Here is a 14,729-nt window from a genome sequence, read left to right as displayed (position 1 = left end):
CTTCTAGTGTGTTATAAAATAAATACAAATAATTGAAATTTAACAATCGAAAAATGAGATATAACACAATTAAAATTTTCAGAAATTTCTTATTTATTTTATTTTATAATACATAAATTAAAAAAAAAACTTTGGTATATATATATATATATATTAATTATTTTATTTTCATAATTAATTCAAGTGTCAATCATTTCTTTATTATGAAAAATATTTATATTTTTTATTTCTTAAAACTTAATGTTTATAGTTTTAATTTGAATAATCATAGAATGAAATAAATATTCAAATTAATATTATTTTTAGAAAGATTAAAGTGGTACATAATATTCATTCTATTATGAAATTTTTTTCTTTTAATTGTTTAGTTTGGTGGTCTTCTAATACCATTTTAATACAATTTGAATATAATTCATTTTTGTACAATATTAACTTAATTATGTATTTTATTGTATATATATTACTTGATTAAAATAAAATTATGATAATATTTGAGGATTAAAGTGACATCAAAAATTAAAAATATGGGACTAAAGTAATATTGGATTGCAATTTTAAAGATTAAAGTGATTGTTACATTTTAAGGATTAAAATGATATTGTTTTATAATTATATGTTATGTGGTATAAATACGTAATATAGTATATTTATATAACATGTGTCACTTTATATATGTACTATGTGTATGCCACATGACACTATCATGTTATGTAAGCATTTCTATTTAAGAAAATATCATTTTTTTAGTTGAAAGACTTGAAAGAGAGACAAATTACATTTTTTAGGACTTTCTTTTAGTTTCATTAAAATCAAAGACTAAATAGAGAGCAACATACAATTTTAAGGACTAATTTCTCATTTACTCAAGTGTGAAATTAACACTAATATGTGTTTGAACTGTCGAACGTATTTTGTTTAACTTTTCAATTGACATTTTAATTTTAGGCAAATGTTAATCGCATACTTTTTAGTATTTTATTTTTACAAATGAGATTTATTGAATTTATCAATTTTATTTTTCTTTAAATAGTTTTTTTTAGATTAGTTTAATTCTTTTATATAAATAAAAGTCATGTAGAAAAGAGATTCACTTATTTAAGAGTAATGGATGGTAAAGTTATTTTTCTTAATAACTCATGACCTATATATCAAACTATAAGCATATATTCCATAGCACTATAATTCATACACTAAAGATGTTCAAGTGCTTCAAAAAGGTAAGGAGGTGACATGTGTATCTATTGATAAGTACACAAAGTAATAGGAGATGAGGACATATAAATACTCATTCCCTAACTAACCACTTTTACACACTACATCTATAGATAGTGATGAATAAGAAAATAGACTATTAGGACTTTTCTAAAGATGGGACATTATAGCCTAAAATAACCTCCTATGTGTCTCAATGTATGCAACGACTTTTGATGTGCAAATGTGTGTTTGGTGGTGTTAAAGTGAGTCAAGTTGACTCACTTAGATTAACTCACCACAAGTTATAGTTTTAAGTGAGTCATCTCAACTTAACTTACTTTTTGGTGAGTTAAGAATATCTTAACTTGCTCGATCACTACAAGTTGATGAATTAAGTGGGTTGATTCATCAAGTTTTTTAAATAAAATAAATGTAAAATTGAAAAAGAAAAATCAAAATATTTTTTCTTTTTTTAAAAAATCACATTTTTCATCAAGTCATTCATTAATTTAAATACAAAATAAATTACCATTCAAATGACAAATACATAAAAAAGAAACATAGCAAATTGAATTATTGAATCATAGGTGAGCTAAACAAATCAACTCATCTAAATTTAACTTAAATTTGTTTGGCTCGTGATTTAAGTGAGTCAAGTTGAAAATGAGTAAAAAAAATGGTGCAATTTTTTTTCTTCTATTTTGGCCTAGCTCAAACTCATGGAGGGTCTAATTGGCTCACTAGGTTCTAGGTCAATTTGAAACCTCTAGTGCTTGTCACATTTCATCTATAGACAACTTCAACTCTAAGTTAGCATCCAATATGACAAAAAAAATATTAGGACCCAAGTGGGGCATAACAATTGGTTAATGTCTCTTGATGTTGTTGTATTATTTTAATATTATTAGTATCAATTATGTGATCATTTATATAATATTTATTATATTTAGTATTATTACATTGTAAAACAGTAAATACTAATTATAGAATTGATAGGCCTTGTGTGAGAGTACACTATGATGGGTAAATGAGTCTATATAAGTTTTAACCAAGAATAGACCTTTGCTTCTTTCAATTATGTGTCATTGTTACCTTATTGAAGCTTCACAATAAATTAAAGCACATTGAAATAGAGATAATTTCCTTTCCTCAATCATAAGTAAGGAAATGGATCCAATGTCATCTATATATCTAGGTATTTTGATAATTCAATTAATAAATGTTACGATTTTCATAGATCTGACAAATAAAAAATAAATAAAATTTATACTAATTTTTGTTGTTAATTTGTGTTTAATAACACTGGAAAATATTTTAATTAGAGATGTTAATTACTTATTATAATAATAATAGTAATTATACCATTAAAATGGTCATTAAAGTTTTTTAATTAGTTTTATTAACACATATATATATATATATATATATATATATATATATGACTTTCAAAATGAGAAACTTCTTAAAATGATAAATAAGAATTATTAATAATAATATAGAAAAAAGTTAATTAATGATTGAGAATAAAATTTAATTATATACACTTCTCTTATTGGTCATTATTATTGTTGCTTTCACAATTAACACCATGACTATCATCCACTGTTGTTGTTGTCATTGCTATTATCGTTGTTAGGCATGGCAACGGGGCGGGGCGGGGGCGGGTTTTACGTTCCCCGCCCCCGCCCCCGCAAATTTAAACCACCCCCGCCCCCGCCCCCGATACCCGCCGGGGATAAAATTTGGGTCCCCATCCCAATCCCCGGTGGGGTTCGGGTTTCCCCCGCCCCCGCCCCCGCTCTTATTTTGTTTTCTTCTTTTTTCTTTTAAATAAATATGAACAATTTTTTATAAAAAAAAAATAAAAGTAAAATAATTTAAATTTTTACATATAAATATTTATAACTTTGGTTTATATATATATATATATATATAAATAATTTTTAATTATATTATTAAGCGGGGCGGGGACGGGGGCGGGTATGGGGGCGGGGGCGGGGTAGGTATTAACATCCCCGCCCCCGCCCCTGTCCCCGATTTTATTAATCGGGGAAAACCCGAACCCGAACCCGAACCCGATAAACACGGGTTTTCCCCATCAAAATCGGGGCGGGGTCGGGCGGGTACCCACGGGGGCGGGTTAGATTGCCATGCCTAATCGTTGTTATTGTTATTGTTATCAACACTTTTGTTGTCATTGCCATGTTAGTATAGGAGAGATATATATAATCAAATTTTAATCTCAACTATTAATTACTTTTATCTATAATCTAAATATTATTATTAATAATTTTTATCTCATTTTAAAGAGTTTTTCTCTTTTTCCCTCTGTATATTTTTTTTAGCATGATATTAGCAAAAATATCTACCCTTTTAGGATCATTTTTCTATCAAACCTAAGATTTGAACTCAAAATCTTGATGTTTGAAGATCAACCCAACCGTTTTTTTTTGTTTGTCCCTAGAGTATCCACCTCCGATAGCGGTGACTAATCTCCTCACTACGTTGGAGGCACCTCAAAGGGCAGCTGCACATACATAAGGCAGGATTCGAACCCCTGACCTTGCTTAAGCGTGGATCAATCCCTACTACTGAACTACACCCTTGAGGTTAGATCAACCCAACTGTAAAAGCAATTTAACCAAAACTTATATCTTTTACATAAGACAGTTCTACTTGAGTCACCTACGACTACTCTATAAATGATAAAACTTTTACTCTAAGTAATAACGGATTCAAAAATTTTAAGTTGTCAACAATATTTATTTATTTATTTATATATAAATGTATATAATTAAGTATTTTAGTTATACATTATTATAAAAAATTTTAAAAATATTTTAATTACTATTAATTTCTTGAAAAACTATTAAATTCAATTAAAAAGATAAAATATAGTACATTGAAAGATTAGATAATTAAAAAATTTCTTATCTATATGCATGAAAATAGAAAAAAATATGATTTGACATAAGGATGATTTTTTTAGTTAGTTGCAAAAATAATGTGTAAATACATACACAAAAAAAATTAAAAGAGATAATCAATACCTACATATAAAGGTGATTACCTATTTTCACGTACCCATTATTTTAACAATTTTAAACTTTAAAATAAAAGTAAAAAATAAACTTAATGATAATAAACAATAAAATTCACAAAAGTCTTTCGATGTAGACATTTTATTCTTAAAAATATTTTTGAATAACAATAATTTCATACTATTCACTAAATATGTATTCAAGTTGAGGTACGAGATGCATTTTTTTCACTAATATTAAGAATATCTATTAAGAGAATCAACATAATAAAACTAAAATAAATTAGTGAGTGATATTTTTATTATAATTTTTTATATTTGAAATTATAAGAATTATTTATAATTATAAAAAAAATTACAAATGCAAAAATTTTAGTGGGGGCAGTCACTTACGTACACATGCATTCGTCCCTAACTCGTAATATTTAACGTAGTTGTATATTTGTTAAGTCTCATTTATACATATGTTTAGATAGGAATTATTGAATAATTTCACTCACCTCATGCACTTTTGTAATATAATTGTTCTCTTTTTGATCAATTTTTTGCAGATATAGCTAACCCAAAACTCATCTAACAATACACTGATACACCTCATTTTTTGTGCAGGTATTGAGTGAAGAGTTGAAGTGAAGACCCATTGGATTGAAAATTAAAAGAGCAAAGGAGCAGGAGAAGTAATATCACGCTGGGCGCAAGAGTGCCCGCCCCGAGCTTAATCAAGACAGATAGCAACACACTCCGTAACTCAACATTGTGTTGGGCACAAGAGTATTCGCACTGGGCGTGTTTCAACACAGAGAGTAATTAACCCTCTAGAAGACCATGCGCTGGGCACGAGGTATAACGCGCTGGGCGTATGAACCCTATCCTGACTCGACCAGTTCGTATTTGAGCAAAACTTCGAGGCTTTTCCGCCTCATTCACACATTGGGCGACTTTTAGGAGCTGTGGAAGGGATTCCTGGTGGTTGGGACCGTTCGTGTGTGGGTCTTTCCTTCGGTTCTTCCATCTTCTCTTCCATCTCTATTTTTGTTTCACCCTCATTGTTTTGAGCGGTTTTATCCATTATTTTGTGGGGTTAGATGTAACCAACTTGACTCTTATGTAATCTTCACATTATCAATGATATATATATATATATATATATATATATATATATGATGTTTCATTCATTGTTGTGTTATGTTTTTATTCTTAATGCTTGCTTTGGATTGATTCTCCTTTGCTTGATATAAGAGTCCATTGGGTATTGGAAAATAACATTTGAAACTAGCTCTGAAACAAATGCCTAGTGGGAAATGTATCTAGGAATGGAGATTGGCCCATTAGTAGTCTTAAACCCTAACCCGTAATGCAAGTGTATGTATTAGATACTCAAGGAATTGATATTCATTACCTGCACCTAGGCTCTTGCTCTAAGGGATTATGTTTGAGTAAACTTATGGGTTGACTAAGAAATGAATGTAACAAGAGAATAAAGATTCATCAGTGTGAAGTTCGGTGATATCTGACCCCCACAATCTTACAAAATCATAATACCATTTCTTATCCCTTTCACATACACACAAATTATATTATAGGTTTGAAATTCCAATAGTCATAATCTTTACTTCAAATGCATGATAATCTATGAAAAAATGGAATTATTCTTTAGTAATGAATAGTCATTAAATGCTTGTTTTACCTAACTAGTCCCTGTGGATACGATTTAAATTTACTACTTGTACGGTCGATATACTTGTCGTGTTTGAGTCCGTTGATAGAATAAAAATGATTTATAACAAAGACAGAAACTAATGTCAATGGAAATCTCAACAATATTAACACTCAAAATTGAGAACAGTCAAATATGTACTTACAGCCCATAAAACATGTATACATTTGCGGAAACATGTAAACATAAAACAAAATTTTGTGTTAACTTTATTGAAAGGAAACTAATGTAACGACTTAAGAGAGTGAACAGGCACCTTATGAAACCTCTTAAAAAATATAAAAACTAATCCTCAGAGATTTTAAGTCTAAATGAAAAAATAATAAGTAGAAAACAAGTGTTTATGCATCTATGTGACATTTAAAATGAAATAACAAGACTTCTTATTACAACCTGCCATGATCCCTATCTTTAACGACTCAACTACTAGCAATGAAAAACCTCCAACTATTTAGGATTAATACATGAATAGTTATTGGATATACAAGTGATGATCTATACATACATGTGCAAAGGTTTTGCGTCAACAAATGAAATATTATATAAGTATTTGTGTGTGTGTGTGTTTATATATATATACACACACGCACGCACACACAATAATTCAAAAATTGTAATGTATAAACCTAGGTTGTCAATTTAGCAACAACTACCAACTATTAGTCTGGCTACATCGAAGTAGCCCAAAGATTAACATTGCCATTACCAGCATGGCCCCATAAAACTCCACCTATTGCTTATCATTGTCTTGTTTCTATATAAATATAATTATCGTAGTCCAACCACTAGAAAATATGCAATGGTAAACTAATCTTCAAATGAATGAACATATATAAGTACAAAAGTAAAACAACTACACAACAAACACCAACATGTAAATCACACAACTTACACCTCATGGTTACAATTAGCATCACAAAAAAATACCTCAATATGGCATTCAACACCTTACAAGGTAAGAAACTCAATAATGTATGATAACTTCATACTTCACCTCATCAATGTCGTTCCACAATATAATCAATAAAGCATGTGAACAACACTACAACCAATACATCATATGCAAAACATCTCAATTACATTTGTCATCATGAATTCAGCTACAAAGATCTCCTACAAAAAAGGTGACTAGTCTAAGTGACTTGACCCTTCCAAACCAACACAATCTTTTTACACTTACTAGATCAACAATCAAATGAGATATTAATCTTAGCAACACGACTTCTCGAATGTTTTCACTTAAACTAGGAAGTCTAGTATATTCTTGTTAGGGTAAAACAACTTGGGCATGAGTTTAACATGACATTAGCTTGCAACACTAAACTCTTTACGAGATTAACCCACTAATTATCCTCCAAATACTTAACCATTCAGTACTCAGTTAAGGATTAAGCCCTCGACCTTGCACCTTACTTGATTAGTCATTTTATATATGTATGTCTAAACCTTACTCACATACGAATCAATATTGGTCACTTATAGCTGGTATACCTCAACTTGGCTCACATACAATAGTAATTGAGGTCTTTGAGAGAAGACTCAATTATCCACTTTAAGAGTCAATTACTTAATAAAGATTTTCAACAAATTGAGTTCTTGAGCACCACACCAATATCATCACAATGAATAGTATAATAGTCCAATTTTCATAGAATGTACGAGGGCCCAAAAGCCCAATGAGGGTAATTTAGTAATTCACAGGGGTATTTTAGTAGCCCAGAAAGGGTCGTTCCAAAATTGGAACGGGCCGCTCCAAGTTATTAAAATGAAGGTGATTTAGTGTCTCGGAACGGGCCGTTCCAAATCATTAAATTTGCCTATGATTCTTACTTGGGAATGGGCCGTTCCCAACTGGAACGGGTCGTTCTGAATTTCAGAAATGGCCTTTAAATTTAAACCTTTTATGAGAACAGGCCGTTCTGATTTCAGAATGGGTCGTTCCAAAATATGACCGTTGAGAGTTTTTAATGCACCCCAGAACGGGCCGTTCTGGTTTGAGAACGGGCCTTTCTGGATGTGATTTTTACTCGGGATTTAAGGGTCCAGAACGGGCCGTTCTGTATTTGGAACGGGCCGTTCTGGAGACATCTGATCCTATAAATAGAGCACTCTAGCACTCCCAAAAACACACTTTTCACTTCTCTCTTCTTTTCTTCTTTGCTCTCTTCTTTTCCTTCTACACTCTCTAAAGATCGAGAAGCACTCAGAGGAGGAGACCAAGGAGATCTTTGTTTTAGTTTCAGCTACTATTTATCCAGGTACAGGGGAAAAGGGAATTATTTATATGTAGAGTTACATGAGGGAATTGGGTAGAGGAAGAGTCCCTTAGGATTATGAGTAATTTTATAATTATTTCTGTTTCAAGGATTATTGGTCTTATGTGATTTTGTATATATTTAGGACTACAAATATATGATTAATTTGTAAAAATGATGCTTTGGGAGAGAGAACGAAATTATAAAAAAATGTCTGTAAGTTAGGTTTTGGAAAAATTAGATTATTTCTGTTTGAGGAATTAATGATACCATTAGATTCTGTATGTGTTGAGGATCAGAAATATATATTTAATTTGTAAGAATGATGATCTGGGAGAGAGAACGAAATTGTAGAAAAGTGCCCGTGAATTAGGTTTTGGAATAATTGGGGGTTTCCTGTTTGTGTTAAAATTATATTAAATTGATAATTTTATTGATTATTTTATTAATTTATGAATGTTATTGTTATGTTAATTGATAAGAATTGATGATCTAGATGTGAATTGCTTGAGGGGTGTGTAAACCCTTATTTTGTGGGACTTATCTATTGTGTATGTGATATGAAATTGTGTATGTAATATGTAATTAAGATATGAGATGAGATGTTGTCTGGATATGATTATGATTGTGATTGTGATTCCTCACACTAATGACCAAGTATGAGACGAACCTTGCGTAGTGATGCTTCAAGGACGAGCGTGCCCCTAGCATGGTGTGGGATGAGTGAGGCAATTAACACGCATCACTTATGTCACATATGGCAGCCCTGACATAGGGTTAATTGCAAGAGATTGTGTGGATTGTAATGTGATTGTGGTTCCTCACACCAAATGACCAGGGATGAAACGAACCTTGGGTAAGTGATACTACAAGGACGAGCGTCCCCCTGGCATGGTATGGGATGAGTGAGGCAATTAACCCATATCACTTATGTCAGTTGTGGCATGACCTTGGCATAGTGTTAATTGTAAAATTTATGTGGATCGTGATGGATTGATGTAATTGTGAATTGAGATGTGAAAATGATGAATGATTGATAAATTATGATATATATAAATGCTTGTAAATAACATTTCAAGTTATGATGAGATGATGTTGTGAGTTTCCTTGTGTGCTTTATATATAAATGTTTTCTTTTCTCACCGTACAATTTGTGAATTTTTTAGGTAAGGAAGATCCGGCTTTGAGTGACATCTAGAATGTCAACTGTTGAGTTATGAGTGTGCTATGATATTGTGACATCGGAGCAGAAAATTCTAGAATATGGAATTTTTATATGGATTTAGAGTTGTATTTATTATTTTTTAAAATAATTTATAAACTCTCAAGTTTTACTTTTAAAATTTCATTTTTTAATCATTTTGGTTATTTATGAAAGTTTTATGTGAACCCTTATTACTAACGTTGAATATTTTATTCTTTAATTTATTTACAAGATTTATTTATATATGTGTTGGGGTAGTAAGGGTGTCACAAATAGAATATGCAACTTTTGAAAACACCCCCTTTTTCGGTCATAAGTTAATCAACATAACATGCCTAAATGCCTAAAAAAATTTCAGCACCATCACCTTGACATTTAATTGTTTAATAATAACATGCCTAAATGCCTAAAGCATTATCAATATGAATGTCTTAATAATTCAACACTTATTCATTTATATGCATGATCACAAATAAATGAATATATAACTAACAACATGAATCAACATACAACATCCCGTAGATTCATACTTAGACTTACTTCATTCAATAACTTATGTTCTATATTAAATTTTAATGATTTAATCTTGAATTAAAAGTTCTCAATGTATATATCAAGTTTACATATTTAAAAAAAAATTGAAAACTATTTGATACTTTGTTATATGAATTCAAATCAACATATAAAATATTTTATGAGTATCCGTTGATTTAAATTAATGAAACAAAATTTTAATTAATTTTTAAATTTTAAATTTTTTTTAAGACTTAATCTATATATTAAAAATTTTTAATTAACAATTATATTATTAAAATTTAATATAAAACATGAATTATTAAATAAGCATAAATCTGACATAATTTATAAATTATTGAATAGAATTACTCTTTACGTAAATGAACCTTGATATAAAAATAAACTTCGAAAGAGATCCCACCCCTAATAAAGGGAGATATTTTATCTTAACTTAGTTCATGCTAACTTTTGGTTATCTTTGTGAGACCAAATGTTACTATTTTCTTGCCAAATTAGATCTCTTAACATGGGTATAAAATACAAATTCATTCGTATATTATAGAAAGAAAGCGTAAAGCGTTGTGTTATATGAGCGTAAGAAAACATATGACTTCATACATATAGGGAATTAACAAAAAAACAATATTTTTACTTACAGGAAATGAGAAAAAAAATATAATATTCATCGTATAAGAGAGTAAAAAAAATATAATATTTAATTATTTATATTTAAAGAAACATACAATATTCATTTTAAAAAAAGTGAAGAAAAATAAAATTTTTATCTCTAATGAGAAAACATTAATAATCATAAGGAAAAAGAGCATAGAGGATAATAAAAAAGCCAACTTTCCAAATCCTAATATAACATATTCGCAGCCTCATTAAAATCTCCACAGGATCAACATTTAACCAGATATTACATTTATAAAGCATAGTTTATCATCCAGTTAAATGATAAAATTACTGGAAAGGAGAATTTACATTAGAGAATGACTAAACATATAAACAACAATTACAGGAGAGAAAAAAGCATCCAAAGAGTGCACTCACCAAAAACAAATGAGTACCGCATTGCTGTAAGACTTCACTTTCTTCTCTCATTAACTCCTTCATTCTTCTTTCCTTTATCATCTTGGTCTCTCTCTTTCTAATATAGATGTGATAGATACATAGTGTAATTTATAAAGGAGGATAAATATTTTTATTAACTTTTTTATTTGATTTAATTTTTTGAAGGAGAGAATATTTAATTTTAATTCTTCTTCAATATTGAGAGAATTGGAAGAAAAAGGAGGAGAAGAGTTTTAAAATATTTATAGTATAATATTTATAATATTTTTACTTGTATTTTTAAATTAAAAATTATAAAAATATAAAAATAAATTAATTTTTAAACTCTTCCCTTTTTCCTATAAATCAAATAAGAAAAATGTTACTTCTCTTACATGCAAATTACTCCTATTTCCATTCTTTCAATTAAATAAGATTTATAATCCTTACCTTTCTCGCTCCTACTCTATTAAAATCCCTTCTTTGCTTTGAACCAAACAAACCTTTATAATATATAAATTTTTATTCTCTTATGATGCTCTAATGTCTCCTTCATATAATAATTTTTGTCTTTTATTTTATTATTAATCTTATTTTTATAATTAAAATATTTTAATAATAATGTTTATTAAAACTAAAATAATATAATATTACACTTAACTTCTTATTAAGTCTTAAAAGGAAAAAAATCCTTTAGTTACTTTTTTTAAATAAGTCTTGTTCTTACCGGAATCTGGTTATGGCGATGACCTGTCCAGTAAGATCGGTGAGCCTCCTTTGATGATGCGCTGGTGCTCCAAGATGGGGGAGGTACCTGCAAAAGAGACTCCGATGCTAAAGTTAGGGTTTGTGTGAATATGAGTCTCATATTAATAATGCACGTACCTTGGTGTGAATTAGGTTATTTTGGGCTCTGGGCCTGAGATAAGATATATTATGATTGGATAATATATTTCGCCTAGGGCGAGATCCTTTGGGATCAGTTATGATTTACTTTATGTGCCAAGCTGACGTCATATAATGTGTACCCGAGATCATCCTGTGTCGTGGTACCGAGCTCGGAGCTCGGCTTCACAGGTCGGATAGTACATTAGCCCCCCGAGCTCCGAAGACCATGGGTCGAGGAGTTAAGGTCAGGCTCGCTAGAGGGTCGTGTTTCGGCTCATTACACTGGTACATGTTGTCGTTTTGTTGTTCCGCTTTTTTGGGAATGTGAGGGTGCCGTGGTGGCCAGATCGTACGTTCATTTATTTGATGGCGTGACCTCTTTGGGCCGATGAGATGTTTCTGAGGCTTATGCTTCATGGTCAGACCTCATCATTTTTGTTTTTATATGCTAAGTATGTGTGGTCTTCAAGGTTCGGATTCGACCTCGGCTGGGAGAATGTAGTCTCTAGGTTCGGACTCGACCTTAGGACTGCTGTTAAATGGCGAACTCAGTCAGGAGCGGGGGCTCCTGGTCATAAATACCGAGTTTTCCACACACATTACATGCCTGGGATCATTTTGCATCGAGGTGCCGAGTTCTGAACTATAGTCCGAGCTTCTCCAGGGGGAATGGCTTTTTGGATACGCTGGCCTATTCATTTGCGCCGCGTGTGGTTTCTCGTTTCAGTAACCGAGGGCTGCGCGTTGATGGGTGTGACGGTTATGCAATGATGGCTCCTTTTGTCATAATGGGCCTCATTTATTGCGTGTTCAAGTGTGCCCTTTGATTGACACGTGTTATGGCCGTTTGAATTTGGGTAGAACCTTTTCTTCTCCCCGCGCCTCTTTTCTCCTCACTTCTTGCTTCTTCTGGCTTTTCGTGCATGCTTTTCTCTCTGTCCTCCATTGTCTTTCCATTTTCATCTTTTCAGTTTTCACCGTCGTTCCCGGTGACTCCGCTGTTGCTAGGGTAACTTTTCTGAGGAATAGTACCAGGTATTTCCTGCTCCTCTCATTTCTTCCTTCCTCTCCGGGTTTTCGTGGGGTCTGTCTCGTTTCTTCTTCTTCTTATATGGCTGGGGGGAGTGGTGCTGGTTCTTCCGCGCCTGCTAGGGGGAGAGGCAGAGCGCGGAGTAAGGCGGTGGTCACCAGTGAGGCCGCTGCCGCGAAGGTTGATCCTCCCAAGGATCTAGTGCCAGGGGTTCCTGGTTATGATTGGGTCAGGCGCGACGTGGCTGGGGTTGAGAGTGTGTTTCGCTCGCGCGCTGATGTTGACGCCGTTTGGGAAACGGGGCGGGTTTGTGACCCCTCTGTTTCTTCAATGCTCCGGCTTGACCCTTGTCAGGCTGGAGAAGGTGTGCTTATGGGGAAGTCGACTGACTCTCCCCATTCCTATGTGTTTTGGTGCTTCTTCAGGGATCTGGGTGTTCGTCTCCCTTTTACTCAGTTTGAGTGTGATTTCTTGAGTCACATCAATGCGGCTCCCTGTCAGTTGCATCCCAATAGTTGGGGTTTTTTGCGGGCTTTCGAGGTCCTTTGTACAGTTTTAGGGATGGAGGTGTCTCTTCCCGTCTTTCTTCATTTTTACCAGCTGAAGCTGGGTGTCCCTCCTTACGGTATTTTGTCACTGAATGGGGGTAAGGGTGGAGGTTTGTTCACCCTCTACTCCTAATCGTATAAAAACTTCAAACAGGAGTTTTTCCGGGTCGCCTTAGTGGATGTCGACCCGAAGGAGGATGGTGCATTCTACTTCGGCGGGTTGCCGAAGTTCCCATTTTATTGGTGCCCCAAACCGTCTAGGTTTCATGGGGTGGACCAATCGACGTTGACGGCTGCGGAGTTGGTAGCCATCAAAAATCTTGAGGCGCTTCCTCGGCCGCTGGATTGCAAGTTCATCCTGTCGCTCGAGAGGTCAGCGCACAGGGAGAGGGATCTAGAGAGTGAGTATTTTGCCTTCGGTTGGTCGCTGGATGATTTGTTTTCTTGTTTTTCTTCAAATTTCCCTTTTTTTGTTTTGCAGATCATATGGGGAAGTTGTGGAAGGAGCTTAAGCATCGTTACAGAGTTGCTGAGCTCGAGGTTCCCGACCACCCAGAGGAGGAGGCTCCCCTTCACAAAGCTAGCCGGAAGAGGAGGAGGGAGGAGAAAGGGGCTGCTGGCCCTTCTGTCCCTCCGGGTGTCGGCGAGGCGACCTCCCGAACCACCGATATTAACACGGCGGGCCTCACTGAGAGTTTGCCGTCCCAGGTGGTTGTTGAAGAGGTGGCTCGGAATGCTGAGTCTGCCGTACAGGCTGCCGAGGTAGTGATATCGCTTTTCCAAGTGCCTTTTTTGACTAGGTTGGACTTATTGAGGTTGGTTGGTTCCTTTTGCAGGTCGGGGTGGTTGCTTCCGTAACGGGAGATCAGGTAACTGAGCATGTTGCTCAAGTTGCCGAGGTGGTGAGTTTTCCGTTCTTTAAGCTTTTCGTCTACCCTTTGCTGTAGTGGTTGGTTATCTGACTTTAGGGGGGATTTTTCGCAGGCAGGAAATGTTGTCGAGGTGGTTACACGTGCTGCTGGGGAAGCTCGGACTGCTGAGCCTGCTATGCAGGCTGCCGAGGTAAGTAGTGTTTGTGTACTTTCTTTGGTGATTCTTTCATGGCCCTTGTGTTTGTTTTTGACGTGTGGCTGATTTTTGTAGGCGAGCTCGGGGGTCCCCGTGATGGACTTGCAGGATGTTGAGCAGGGGACGCCGGCTTCTGCTGCGGCTTCGGTGCCCCTGGAGGGTTCGTCGCGGGGTCCTCCTCTAGCTCAGTATTTGGCCCACTGCTTTGGTAAAGGT

Source organism: Cajanus cajan, chromosome 2 (genome assembly GCF_000230855.2).
Source record: "Cajanus cajan strain Asha chromosome 2, NIPB_CcT2T_4, whole genome shotgun sequence".
Taxonomy (NCBI): Eukaryota; Viridiplantae; Streptophyta; class Magnoliopsida; order Fabales; family Fabaceae; genus Cajanus; species Cajanus cajan.
The sequence above is the reverse complement of the archived record's forward strand: the minus strand, read 5'-3'. Positions refer to the sequence as shown.